The sequence below is a fragment of the Pseudonaja textilis genome, chromosome 3 (genome assembly GCF_049901715.1).
Source record: "Pseudonaja textilis isolate UNSWEBS1 chromosome 3, rPseTex1.2, whole genome shotgun sequence".
NCBI classification, from domain to species: domain Eukaryota; kingdom Metazoa; phylum Chordata; class Lepidosauria; order Squamata; family Elapidae; genus Pseudonaja; species Pseudonaja textilis.
In genome coordinates this window covers 168603013-168618042 of record NC_141992.1, presented here as the reverse complement: position 1 = coordinate 168618042, position 15030 = coordinate 168603013, and the positions used below count along the sequence as shown (strand labels likewise).

Here is a 15030-nt window from a genome sequence, read left to right as displayed (position 1 = left end):
TCTCTCTCTTGTCTTCCTCGAGTGGGCCCAAATCACTAGGACATGATGGATGGACATAATGAAAAATTTTGATGGTAAGAATGGAATATTCCTATTTGGGTTCATAAGGAACTAAATATAAACATACAGACTACTATCTGGAGATATAGGATTCATGTGTATGTTAAAAAATAACAGAGTTGGAAGGCACCTTGGTGGTCTTCTAGTCCAATCCCTTTGCTCAAGCATACAATTTCAGACAAGTGGTTGATCAAATATTAGCTTCAGCAGAAAAGCAGCAATGGAAAAAAACTATGCAAATATAGATGTATGCAATCCTTTGCCATTGAAAGAGATAGTTCTTAAGACAGTTTATAAGTTTTACTAAACTCAATCCTTTAATATTTCATAACAGAGCCACACCATAAAGAAAAGCCATTCTTAAAAAGTAGCACAAGATATGATATAGGTAGTCATTCACAATATTACTTATATTTCTTCCAAAGAATATCAAAAGGAAGTAAGTAGGGCTTAATTCATATAGAAAAGCTTTTGTGATAACCACACCCAGCTGTGGAATATCCTTAGGAAAGAGAATCCAAGACACATTATGCAAAGATCCAACCCCTTAATAAGTCCATAATGTTGAGAAAGCTGGAAGAAAGGAGAAGAAAAGGATAATGATCAGCAAAGTGGATGGACTTGATTTTAGTGCTGATGAGTGTACCCAAAGAAGACTTGAATATCTATGCTAGGGACAGATCAACCTGGAATGTCAATGTCTGCAGTTGCTAAAAGTTAACACCAACTTAATGGAACATAATCAATCAATTGATCGATCAGTCAGAGATTTTATTGCAGGTGAAGGAGAATTCTAGATAAAAAGAATGAAGGAACTGCTGTCTAGGAAGAGGTAGGTTAATGTGCTAATGGTGCCTTGGAGCTACTACTTTTCTTATGAGTTGCCTTTTGGAATTGACTATTAGAGTATAGCAATTCCATGGGGCATAAAGATTTCCTAAAAGCCACTGAGAGAAAATAGAAATTATGGTTGATAGAGAATGGCATCAATGTCCTTTGCCATGGTTGTCTAATTGATGGCACTTTTCTTATTTCTGATGACGGTTTTATTGTGTAATTTATTTATTTATTTTTTGTTCAATTTTATTGTATAGTACAGGTTTTGAAGGCATAGCACTGGGTACTTTTGGAATGTTGAAAACATGTGAGGGATGTAGGAGAGAACCTGCTGATACAAAATGGCTGCCATAGAGGGAATCATAAAGCAAGTATATATCAGAAGGCAAATTTTTTGTTTTGCTTTCCCTATAACCCACAGAGAATTTTAGAATTTCTGTTTATCTTAATATTTATTTGGTAATAGCAGATATCATTTTATAATAAACACTGGGCTACATCTGCTTGGTATAGTGGTTCAAGTGGCCTAGAAACCAGGAGACGGTGAGTTCTAATCCTGACTTAGGCATGAAAGCCAGCTGGATGACCTTGGACCACTCACACTCTCTTTCAGCTCAACCCACCTCACAGGGTTGTTGCTGTGAACAAAATAGAAGAAAGAAGGAGTATTATGGTCAAGTATGTTGACCACCTTGAGTTATTTATAAAAATAACAAAGGTAAGATTTAAAAAACTAACTAAATAAATAGCTCTATATATTTTTATAAATATGTATGATACTAAAACCTGGTACTTTTCAGTACTCTGCTTCTCATCTAAAGGTTTAAAATTAAAAATTAAATTTTAAACAATTTTACAAGAAAATAAGGAGAGTTAGACCAGAGTATCTAGAAACAACAATATTATTGTGTAATAGCTACCATGTTATCTTATTCCTGATATATAGTTTATATATCTCTCTCATTTAAATTGAACATTGGTTAATTATTTAGAACGACTATCATAGCAGATATGTTTTAAGCCTCTAGAGAATGTTTTTATAGCATCTAATTTGTTATCTTTGAAATATATTCTTAATGTTTACATTATTGTCCATTCTCTTTCAACACAGTATGTGGTTTGCTAGTAGAATGAAATTCTCATACCTCATTGCATAAATTCATTGACCAGTATGCACTTCATTTCTTTCCCAGTTAAGCATAACTATCACTTGAAGTATTAGGACAAGATGGTTTCATTTTGGACAGTCCATTGTTTTTATCCAGCAAAGTACCCTGGTAAGTGTTGTATTTTGGTATGTTGTTTGGGATGTCATGTTGATTCAAAGGAAAATAAGATATTGATATTAACAAAATTGGAATTCTTCAGAGGATGAAACTGATCATTTTATAAAGTTTGTTCTTGTTCTTGTATGTTTTGTCTTTCACTTATATTTTTATCCAACAATTAGCCTTAATAGATACGGAAGCAGAATTAAGCAGGCCCTACAGAAGTAGAATTAAGCCCTTTGAGTTCACATTTTGGACAGTGAGGTGTTGAAGGACACAACTGTGGGTGCTATACAGTTTTCCTCAGAGAATGCTATGGTGCTCTCTGCTTATCTGGTACAAAATAAAGTTCCACTAACTGAAATAAGAATACACAATTACTTTAATTTTTGAATCGGAATATGGGGAATATTGCTTCTAGCTAATAGTGCTGTGGGTCAGTCATTGTAAAAAAAAACAATTGCTATTCATGTTTTCTGTAGCTATGTCCAATGTTTAAGGGGCATTATAGACTTCATTGTCCCAAAGGACTTCATTCATTTTATAGACTTCATTCATTTTTCCAGCACTCTGGTTATATTAATAAAGTTGACTTGCTCAACAATATTTAGCCTAAACTGACATCAAATTTGTTACATATCTTGACTGGAACTTTCTTTTGTAGTCCTCTACATTCTGTTGGATAACAAAAGTAATTTCAATGACAGTTTACACTTCGCTACTGTGGCAACTATCCTGCATGGGTACGTTGCGATTTAACTTTTTCCTATTTGACCCATTTCATAAATAGGGATTCTTATTATCAACTATTGCATTTAAAGTTCCACACAAAAAAGGAAAAGGAAAAGTATTTCTGCTCCAGAGATAGGAACCTGTATCCAGTTCCTATAAAAATGCATTTATGTTCATTGGAAGGCATATCATATGAATAGGCCAAAAACCCTAACATTAAGAAAAATAGAACTATACAAGTTAAAAATCCATTCCATCTTAAAAATTCCCATCTCTTTTGCTCAGTTTATGTGTACACACACACAACACACACACACACACACACACACATTCTGGATGCTGCAGAAACTGCATTTGGACAGGAGGTGGAAATAAGCCTTGCAGCTGAAATTATATTACCAAATGGCCTTTGTATGATTGTTCTTCTCATTATATATTTATTATTATTTTATTATAAAAAATGTGGCTATTTTCACCTGTCTTTCAAAATCAGATACCTGTTATCTTTTCAATGCTTTCCCCAGATATATTGTCTAATGCACATAGTTAAATAGAATGTGATCAAATTTTGTATGGACAGCATATTTTTCAAGGAAGCCTGCCTTTCCTGTGTCTTTATGTAAGCAAGGCACGTGCAGTCTGAACCTTTCATTGTCAGTTTTAGCAACAGGATGAACAAGTCATTCTTTCAACAATTCATGATAGTTGTATCAATGAACCAAGTTGGCATGTTCACTGCTTCCTTCCTTGGAGGCCTTCCTGGCTGAGAATTTCCACAGCTACCACTGCAAATGTACCGCAAATTTCCAAGGCACTAAGCTGCACACTATTCGCTCAGATGGACATGAATAGCTGCTCATGAAGGCTGTTGGATTTGGATGAGCTGTGAAAAACTGGAGAAGCTCATTCATGGAAGCATCCAGTAACAGCATCTATTGATGGAGTAACCTGAGAATAAAGAAGTCCCCTGCTAACAAGTATTAATTTTTATAGGAATAAACTGTGACATTACCTGATTCAGTAATGCAATTACTTGTATATGCAGGCACTTGTGCTAATCAATGCAAATAGATAAAATATGAATTGGCTCCTCCTATGTCATTGCACTTTTTCTTGAGTTTTTTTTTCCAGGTGCTGTAGTGATTTGGAACTTGAGCTTTTCTGCACAGCTTTTTGCTTCTTTCAATAGGCATTTCAACTACCTCTGTTGGTAACTGTTATTCTATAAGGCACTCTCTTAGGATGAGAGCTTTTTAGAATATTTCTCATCTATCAGCTTTGTATTGTCTTCCTTGTAGCACAATGAACAGAAAGGAGGGGGAATTAGATGTGTGGAGGAGGAGGGGAGAAGGAGGGAGGGAGGATTTAAGTTTGTCTGATTTTTGTGATTTATAAATATTACCTTTTCACCATTTTATAAGAAACGTGCACAGGTACTTACTGTAAAAGCATTCCGGATCTGACGTATACTTCTTGATGTGCAGGGTTAAATTTAAATCTGCACTGCCTGGTTACCAATCTCTGCAGTTGTACCCAGGCAGGGCTAGGAAAGATTGATGATTGTGATTGTGAGATTAATCCTGCAATATTTACAAGACTCCTGAGCTGAAACCTGGTTGGTCATATCATGCTATCCAGAGAAGGCCGCTTGGCTTGCCAGGGTAATTTCTTCTGATGCAGTAAATAACTAGGCATAATGAAAATACTCTGATGTATTCTACTGGTTGATTGATGCTCTGCATGCGATCTGGCACAAGTAGTACACTTTCTATCACAAATTTACATATACAAACCAGTGGAAGGAGCAGGGTAATGTCAGCATCCTTCAGAAACCCTGGGATGCTACACAATTTTATAGCAGTTATGAATTACTGTTGACCTTTCTGGCCTCTTCCACCAGTGTGTTAGGCGAAAGCGTATTGAAAGTCATTAGTCTGGAGCAGTCATTCTTTACATAATTATGGCTATTTGCGTGGGAGCAGATAGTGTTTCTTTTCATTGTTAAAAAAATTAGCATTAGAGAAATCACCACTGTGACTCTATGGTAAATCTAAACTCTAAACGTACATTTTAATAAAAACAAAGACAAGGTAATTCTTTTGACTTCCCTGAAGTATAAAAATAGATGTTTCTGGAATTAGATGAAATCAAATCAAGGGCTGTCTGGTTTGTTTGGCATCTCATGATTTTAAGAAAGCAACTAACAATGAATTCATAAAGGTTTAATGTGGCTATTTAAGCAGAACATTTTGACTGGCTTTTGGAGGTTCAAAATAAACAAGAAATATTCTACCTGAGGATAAAAATGTCTTCCTAAGTCTCAGGATAAGTAATTCCTTTTGAAATCCCCGGGAAGCCTTTGTCGAACAAACAGGAGAAACTACAAAAATCTCCACCTTTCATTACTAATGTGAAATAATCAGGCTTTCAGCAGATCCCAAAAACACAGCTCCTTATTATCATTTACATTTTAATGTCCTTAAAATTATTACACGAAGGGAAATGTTTTTGATACATTACAGCATTTCTTATAAATGTGTGATTATGTTAATGGCTTTTCAATCAGTATCCTAGCCTGACACCCTAAGAAAATTTATGCAAAGTTCATACCCTGTCAGGGCCTTTAAACAGGACCATTTATTAGACCCCCACCTTCTTTGATGGTTGCTTCTCTCTTTATTAAATATACTGACTTGGCCATCTGAAGAAAAGGACAATAAAAGGTTACTAGGGATGAAAGCATGGATGCTATTTGCTCATGTTTCCTTTACAGACACTTCTTCAATAATTAAGGAAGGGCTTTCTTTGGCCTTTTAGGCGTTTGAAGTGCATATCAAACATAACACTTAGTTCTTTTTTTCATGGAATGTTTAATGCACAGAATTAGTCTTCTTAAGCTCAAAGCTTCCGTTAACATGAAAATGCTAGCAGACTGTTGTCAAGAAAGAGCTTTCCCAGCAAAAATTGCCATGCAGCTTTTGCTGTATACGCTGCATGATATTGGAGGGGGTAGGAGCTGGATTTGAAGCATTTCATTAGAATGCCTCTCATTGGCTTCTGGTTCTGAAATTTTATAATTTACTTTGCCCTTTCAAGGACCTTCATGCCGTCCTGTTGTTTTATTTATTTATTTGCTACTGCCTGTTAAAGACTGCATTACAAGACATTTGCAATATCAGAAATGGATCTTTCCCCACCCCCACCTTTCTTCCTTTACAGTAAATTCATTTATTGTTTTTTTTTAAACAATTCATTAAATGTGCCCTAAACAGAAGAACCAAACAGCACCTTTTCCCTATGGGGATTACATGCAGGGAAAAACACACAACAAACCAAAGATCTAGCTAAGTGGTATTGACAACCTGGGGTTTGGATACAAATTCAATATGAGAAAACAAACTCACTTCAATGAAATACAAATAAACAACAAATTCTGTTTTAACATGTCTAAATAGGTTGCGGGTGAGTGACAGGCGTGGGTCTCATAGGAAAGCCATTAGTGGAGCATTTGATAGGAAAACATTTGATTTGAATGTGTGTTGCTCTTCCCCTCAGGGGGTGATCTGAGTGGTATACTGGGGATTTGCAGGCGCCCTTTTCACTCTAAAATGCCTGCTGGGCTATATCATAGCAAATGAAATTTGTAGGTTCTCCTAATGCTAACAAGTATCTAACTCTATAATTTATTTAGGAGGCTTTGCTAATTATCTTGGGCCACTGATGTTCATTTTCTAATTCTGCCAAAATTATTTTTAAAAAGTTTTAATAATGACCATATGGGTCAATTTTCTGCCAATCCTTCACAAACATTCTTTCATTAAGATGATGATGATGATGATGATGATGATGATGATGATGATTAGGGAAAATAATTCTTTGTATATTCCCTCAAACAATGGGCAAATGTGAGATAAGCCAATAGACAAGTGAAAATAAATACAAGAAATTAGTCTTGGCAACAGTGACTTTAACCAAAAAGAATCAAAATGATTTGAAATGTTGATTAATATGATACTAGCAGTCAAATTTTTATTTTTAAACATTTTTACATACATATGTATAAATTAGTTCATAATAAACTGTATATTAACATTTTATTCATTTAATTAAACTTTCAATAGTACAGACTTACACATGTCTAATCAGAAATAAATCCTGCTAAATTCTGTGTTCTTACAAGTAGGAGTGTATAAAGTCTCACTTTTAAGAATACATTTATTGAAATCAGTTGTTAGTAAATGTACTGATACAGAAAGGCAATATTTTGTTCTCTATTTATTCAGAGCATTTGCTCTACCATTTCTCAAATAGAAGGTAATGATATGCAAGCAAAGTATATCAAAATAACACAAGTAAAACCAAATCTGAAAGAGCAAAGGAGCATATGCTTAGTTTTGTTCTATTTTTTTATTTTACAATGATGAGGTAGATTAGACTACCAGGATCAGTACCATTTAGAAAACCCATGGGTTGATAGGAATTAGAATCTGGACCTCTCTATTCTTAATTTTGAATGATTCTGCTCTTTACTAACTGGAGCGTCTAATCAAAGGTTGGGGGGACACAACAAATGACTAATGGAACTCCCAATAAGGGGCATACCAGGGTATAATTTTTAAGTCACATTAAGCTTCTGGATTACATTTGTCAATTCAGGCTAGCATCATCAATATACTGGTGATATCCAGTTATATAGCCCTGCTATGGATGGTATGGGAGATGTGGTAGAAGTTCTGACCTAGTGTCCGAAGACAGTTAGCATCTGGAAAAACAAGCTCAGACTCAACACAAGCAAAATGAAATTCACGTTATCTGGTAATACTAAGTTTTGATGAAGTTGGGTTTCTAAAGGGACAAACTCACAACTTAGGAATCCTAATGAACTTACAGCTCCAGCATGAGAAGTAGATGAAGGCTATGACTAGGGTGGTTTGGCCGAATTTCAGCTGAATATCAGCCTTGTCTAAATGGGAACACATTGAAATTGAGCACGCATATTCATGTCAGCTCACATTTAGACTACTTCAATTTGCTCTGCATGGATCTGCTCTCAAAGACAACCTGAAACCTTCAATTTATACAACCAATGCTCCCTGAGTGCTTACTGGTACTATAATAAAACAACATTGCTACAAGATCTTCATTAGTTGGTGGTTTTATCTGAGTGCAGCTCAAGGAACTGGTCATTACTTGTATCTTAAAGACTGTTTGTCCCATGTAAATTTTGCCCACACTCACTGGGTGTAGACAAAATACCTATTGAAGAGTTGAAGAGACATGCAGGTCTTGCTCCCTACTTTTGTAACAGCTTATTCCTGAAGAATGATTACTGCTCTTCTGGCCTTCTGGAGAATGTTAATGAATTGACACTTCCAGAAGGCCTTTGGAGATGAATAGATGGAATAAGATCTGTACCAAAAAGATACTGTTATTTTTCATTTTAGAATTTTTATTCCTTATATCATTATTCCTATGCTGAGTTGTGATTTTATTGAATCTTTGGAATAAGGTATTTTATAAAGAAACAAACAAAGCTCTTAAACATTGACTTTTAAAAATCTTAGAACAGTGGTAAAATCCCTTCCTTCCTTCCTTCCTTCCTTCCTTCCTTCCTGCCTGCCTGCCTGCCTGCCTGCCTGCCTTCTTTCCTTCCTTTCTTCCTTCCTTTTCTCCACCTTCCCTCCCTCCTTCCCTCCCTCCCTCTCTCCTAAAATCAAACAACCAAATCAAAGAGCAGATAAAACTAGGAAGATATGGGAATCATTTCTATTAGACTTTTTATATCAACAGCAGATCAGCCTGCCTATAAGGAGTCTAAACAGGCAGATGGTGATCTCAAACTCTATATAAATATGTATGCTATATGTATATAAGGTGTAAATGTAAATATATGTGTGTAATTTTATATATTGCTCATGTGCATGCACGTGCCGCCTGCATATATTAACTATTGCTAGCTGCAAAAAGGCAAACAATATAGATGAAAATCAGCCTCCGTAAAAGGCTGCAATCCCACGATTCTATCTGAGCCAATCACTTAATGTTAGCTTGCTCCCATCATCCTCGCCCTGTCAGGAGCATCTTTCTTCATTTTCTGCTGCTTCTCAGTTCCAAGAAAGTAGAACCACTGTATCATTTCCTATCCACAATGGAAACTGCTGATTTAAAGGCATACATTTTGGGTTAACCCCTCCTCCTGCTTCTTTTCCTTCTCCAATGATTCTACACTGTTGTCTGTCATTTGGAAAAGAAGGAGGAGGACAGAATGGAGGGACGAAGGAATGAAACACTGAAATGGTAATTTTGAGCATGTAAGCTATTCCTTAGCTTCCTTGCCAAAATGATTCAATCTTTTAATAAAAGAAAATATAGAAAATAGACATTTTCATTGAAAATATTCCTAGGAAATCTAACATATGTACTGGAGCTATTAAAGGGTTTGATTATTTTGCTTAATGAGTCCTAGTTACAAAATCTGCCTTATTTCTCACATTTCTCTTATGCCTCTGCCTCTATTATTATTTACAGTGCAAGAGGATGGCCTTCTGTCTTAAAACCTAATCACTGCTGCCTATTAAATTTGGGTTTCATATGTTGCTGGAGGTAGAACTGATTATCATAGTGAATGAAATACTTGTTTGGCATATTCCCAGGGGGCAAAAAGCCATTCTTCAAGGTGATGCATCTCATTTGAGGAATACATTAACAACTGAAGGCAGTTAAAAGTAGATGTGAACTCCCAGGGAGCCAAACCCGAGGCTGACCATATATATATATATATTTACTGACCAGCTCTTGTTTTGTTCAGAGAAGAAACGTGTGACATGGAAGGCTGCTTTCTGTAACATATGAGACCTTAATTTACAACTCTAATGTGGCAAGAAGAACAGACCTGCTTAGAAAACATTTAGGATTTAATGCTCTATGTGGGTTTCAGATGACTTTTTTTGTCTTAGAAGGTTAAAGGTAAAAAGTCCGTGCAAAGATATAGCTCATTAAAGGTCAAGTTTGTGATTGAAATTAAGGTCTGATTTCAAGGTCGCAGGAGATATATATCGATATCTCCACAGATAAATATAAATACTCATACACAAACACACATACATTTATGTGTATATGCAAGCATAGAATGAAGCAACAAACATATACATGCATGCATTATAATACATATGTTAGTATATATTATAAAACAATGTAGCTCTCAAGCTCTGTGGAAAAAAAATGTTTTATTATTGTATTCCAGTGGTGGGATTGAAACTTTTTTACTACCGGTTCTGTGGATATGGCTTGGTGGGCATGACAGGGGAAAGATACTGTAAAATCTCCAGTCAGGGGTGGTATTTGCCAATTCTCCGAACTACTCAAAATTTCTGCTACTGGTTCTCGAGAACTGGTCAGAACCTGCTGAATACCACCTCTGTTGTATTCCCTCTCTTCCTGTCCACCTAATAAAAAATTACAACCAGGGTTGACTTGAAACCTATCGTTATTCTTTGGAAAGGCCAAAGTCACAGCATGATTATATAATTTGATTTAACAGTGTCCTCAGTATAGATCAAAAACCAAGAGAATGTCCTATTTGAATTTTTCCCCTTCCATTCAGTTCTGTAGATTTGATTGTGTATATTTGATCATTTAGTGCAAAGAAGAGCAATAAAGATGACTGGGAGGGTGAAGACTAAAACATATGAAAAATCTTTGTAGAAACTGGCTATGTCTCATCTAATGAAGAGAAGGATTAGGGGTACCATGGTAACAGTCTTCCAACAATTCATGTCATAAAGAATAGGGTGAAAAACTGTTCTCCAAAGAACCTAAGGGCAAGACAAGAAGTAACAGATGGAAACTTATCAAAGAGACAGCCAACCAAACACTAAGAAGAAATTTCCTGACAGTGAGAACCTGTATTCAATGGAACGGGTTGCCTTCAAAATTGTGTATTCTCTATCACTAAAGAAGAGATTGGTTAACCCTTTGTCCAGAATGGTATAGGGTCTTCTACTGCTTGGGCAGGGGGTTAGACTAGAAAGACCTACAAACTCTTCAAACTCTTTTCTACTGTTTTTCTGTGCCTGATTCTCAGAGACTTTCTGGACAAGTCCCTGCAGAGGTTTTTATGGCAATTGCCTCCTTCCTAGGGCTGAGACAGAATTACTTTCCCAAGGTCATCCAGCTGACTTTGTGCCTAAAGTGGTCTACAACTCCTAATCTTCTAGATTCAAGTTTGATGCCAACCACTATACCAAACTGGCTCTTATATGAGAATAGATGGAACCAATATTATTGCCTTCTTTGTTGATCTAATCTGATTCTCTGTTTACTTTTTAAAATTTGCTACAATTAGTTTCTTGTATGGCTTGGATATTCTCAGCAAAAAAGATTTTTATCTCATAAACAGTGCTGGATTTTAGCTAATCATTGAAATTAAATCAGGAAAGTAAAAGAAAATGCTACTTTACAGAATGGATACATGATGCCATTTGCTGCTATCCAATGTAGCATTAGGACAAGACAAATTCATGAAGAGCTATAGGTGGCTAACAATAGCAGTATAAAATTCATTATGAAGTGCAGAAAGCATATCTTTAAAGCAAACTCTTGGAGACAATAGTGGAAGAAGCTTTTGCTCAGTGCTTTGCTTATGAAAGCATGGTAACATCTGATTGGCCATTAAAGAGCATAGAAGAGTGTAGTTTATAGCATTTTGTCCAATCTTACAGAAATCTTCTAATATTGTCCTTGTATTCATTCTATCTTGACATTAATGTTCAAGAAAAAAAAACATTGGGAAAATATATTGTTATATGTTGATCTGATGTAGCATACTGTAGGAATAGTAAATTAAACTCAGACAAATTCAGTCCAACCCACTTCTTTGACTTGATGCACCTTTGACATGAACCAGAATTCAGGATCTGACATATTTCCAAAAGCAAGGCAGTGTTCCTCTAAGCCTAAAAACAGATTTTACCTCTGGGGAACAGATGAATCTGTAAGAGATCAGGAACTGCAGAGTACAATTTTCAGGCATTGGTGACACTTGGTTAAACATTTTCTTCCTACCAATTGCAAAGACAAAATATGCACCACTTGGGAAAGATGTCTTGTTTTCTAAAGTGCAAAATTATGGGGTTCACATGTTCAGAAAATATGTTGCCTTTCCATGGTGACAGAAGTTCAGCACTGAAAGAAAAGATGCTTAGTATTAATGAGAGCTAACTAAGACTGTTGGGCATTAACCAATTATGTACACAAATCTTTGATGAATGGAGGAGAAGGATGGTTCTGAATGACCTTCTGTTCTTAGCCTTCTTCAACATCCTTTGTGAGAACAATAAGGAAATGTGAAGAAGATGGGGCAATGAACATAGGGCTTCTTCCTTTGAATCCTTTTGCCTAATCACCACTAGTTCTCTTGAGAGATTTGTAAGGAATGGGTGCATTTGTTTGAAAGTGCATTTTTTCAAAAGTAGACATAACTTTAGGTGTAAGCCAGGTTCTTGTTTCCTACAGGTAGCTTATTGTGTGCCAATCTTATGCATGTTCAAGTAATTCAATTACAGTTCCTATACAGACATCCCAACTGAATGCATAGAAGTTGGGATAATGTAAGATTGCAATAGGAATAGCACTTAGACTTATATACTGCTTCACAGTGCTTTACAGCCATCTTTAAGTGGTTTTACAGAGTCAGTATATTTTCCCCCAAAATTTGGGTCCTCATTTTGCCCACCTCGGAAGGATGACTCAGCCTTGAGGCTGGTAAGATTTGAACTGCCAAATTGCAGTCAGCTGGCAGACAGCAGAAATAGCCTGCAGTACTGCACTCTAACCACTGTGCTCCCATGGCTCAGATCCTAGTCAGTGAATTACAATGCAAGGAAGAATCAGAAAAAATAGATATAGCCATGTCTTGTTTTTCATTATGCAATCACATCTCAAGTGGACTACAGTCTACTCTGCTTAAGTGCCACTCCAAGGGTAAAAATCACAGAGGAATGTTTCCAATGGGTTTTTCTAAAATAAGAAACATGACAACCAAGAAAGCTTCCAAAATTATAGGAAGAAGCTCAGCAGGAGAATAACTGATCAGTTAATATCAGTTTTGGGTATATATAGGTTAAAATATGTAGATTTCTGTTCCATTCTTTGTTGCCTGATGCTGAGAAGACCACTAAGGTCTCATTTCTTTTAGAGGTCAGTTCCTGTATCTTTATTAGCAGCCTGCAAACCTTAATAGGAAGGTCAGGGTCTCTGGAAGATCTCCATCAAGGTATATCAAGTCTCTTCAAAACTTGGAGCTGGTCTTTGTTAATGGCATCGAACCATTTTTTTTGAATGGGGGTAGAATACCCATTCCAAGTATTAGGTGTATAAGTTTACTTTTTACAATATCTGTGAATACTTAGCAGTATTCTTCACTGGGACAATGACAACATCAACAATAACAGCTTACCTTTTCTAACAGAAATGTAGTTAAATGAAATCTTAGGAACTGAAGACTACAATTATAACATCAAGCTGGGAAAAGAGAGGGATCATATGGGCTTCCTGGTTTTGGTGTACTACAGTTCCCAGAACCACAAATTAGTAATAGTTTGAGTTATATTTGGAAACCTCTATCCTGACTTTGGAGTATGTAATCTAAGAGGTAAAATGATACACTGCAATGGATTAACATTTATTTGTGCCTTTCTCCAATTCAATGAATTTATTTAAAGTGAGTTTTAGAAACTGGAAAATACCTGTTATCTCTTAAACTTATCTCTTATCTCATGCACAATACACAAAGCAAGGGGAAAAAAAGCATAGCATTTTCTTTCTTGTCACAATGATAAGGGAGCTTTTGGGCCTATGGAGTGAAGGTTGCCGGTCATTGAGGTAATTAGAAGACAGTAACTTTTTTCCCTAGATTTTCTGTTGTAAAATCACCCATCCAGCTTTTGTGCTTAAGGCGGGACTAGGACTCAAAATCTGATAGCCCAAATATTCTACTCTTTTAGTGATGACTGTCTTGCCAAGTATTTGTTGAAATCCTTATTTTATTTTATTTTTTGGACTAAAATATTCTAGGAAGGAATAGCAATCACAACCAAATTTTATTTATTTCTTCTCCTTCAGATTAGAAATGAGTCAATATTTCTTCTGCCAGTGAATGCTCTGCTTTTCTGTATGATGTGATGCTTACCATGCAAAGCTGGATAACATTTTTCAAAGTGAAACAGATAGTACTCATCACTTCATGATGTGACAATGAAGAAGAGCTTCCCTAACCCTTTTGTGGAGATGGGGCTACTCAGCAAAGCTTTATCCCTCAATAAAGATGCTTACTTTTGAAAATGCTACCATGTACTGTTTTGTGTCTTATCCCTTCACATTAGCAGAACTGCACTAAACTTCCTTACCAGTTTCTCTTTGTACAAGCACTTCAGATACTCCCTCAGCATGGTGGTACTCCTGTCTTCCAAGAGAAAATAAATGGTTTACTCCAGAGTCTTTCTCTGTTTCTGGGCAAAGTTATTTTCTGAAGAACAGTTTGCAAGGAACATGAGAATGAAGTAATGTTATCAAACTTCAGAATTTAGTAATCACATTCTGATCACATAAAAATATGAAACTGTCTGAATAGCTGTGAGTGTTCAAAATAATAAATTGTACTGTTTTATTTTCAGTACTGTTTTCAGAGTGGGGACATTTATCATGACGCTCATGATAAATTGCAAATCTTGGTGATACCTAGACAACATGAAAACCCATTGAAACATTTGATTCATTAATATAAATTAATATTCCATTTATGAGCAAGCATTTAAAGACATGCACAATTCTTTTAATCCATCAATCTTAATTGATTAATAAGGTAATGAAAACATATGAAAAACAATTAAATTGTTTGCATTTTGATATTTTTAGAACTAGCTCTGCATTAGAAAGGCAACTGCAGAAAGAGTAAGTGTGGCTCCACACTTTTTCTGGCCCCAGAAGTATTATTAATTAAATTCTTAAAATTATTTCCAGCAGGCTGTGTTTAGGTCCTAAGCAGGAGTGTCTAGAATTGTCTTGAAAGTTTTCCATTTTTTGATAGGATGTCCAGAAGATGCAGATGACCTGGACTGGTGTAACTGTTTGGGAA

General features: G+C 35.8%; 1 long non-coding RNA gene across 1 annotated transcript; it reads left to right on the top strand.

Moving 5' to 3' along the window:
• Positions 1–1162: 1162 nt before the first annotated feature.
• On the top strand, positions 1163–14202 carry LOC148126408 (uncharacterized). The gene is made up of 3 exons (XR_015742620.1): positions 1163–1268; positions 2091–2174; positions 14019–14202. It is a non-coding gene; the product is annotated as an uncharacterized LOC148126408 (long non-coding RNA).
• The last annotated feature ends 828 nt before the right edge of the window (positions 14203–15030 follow it).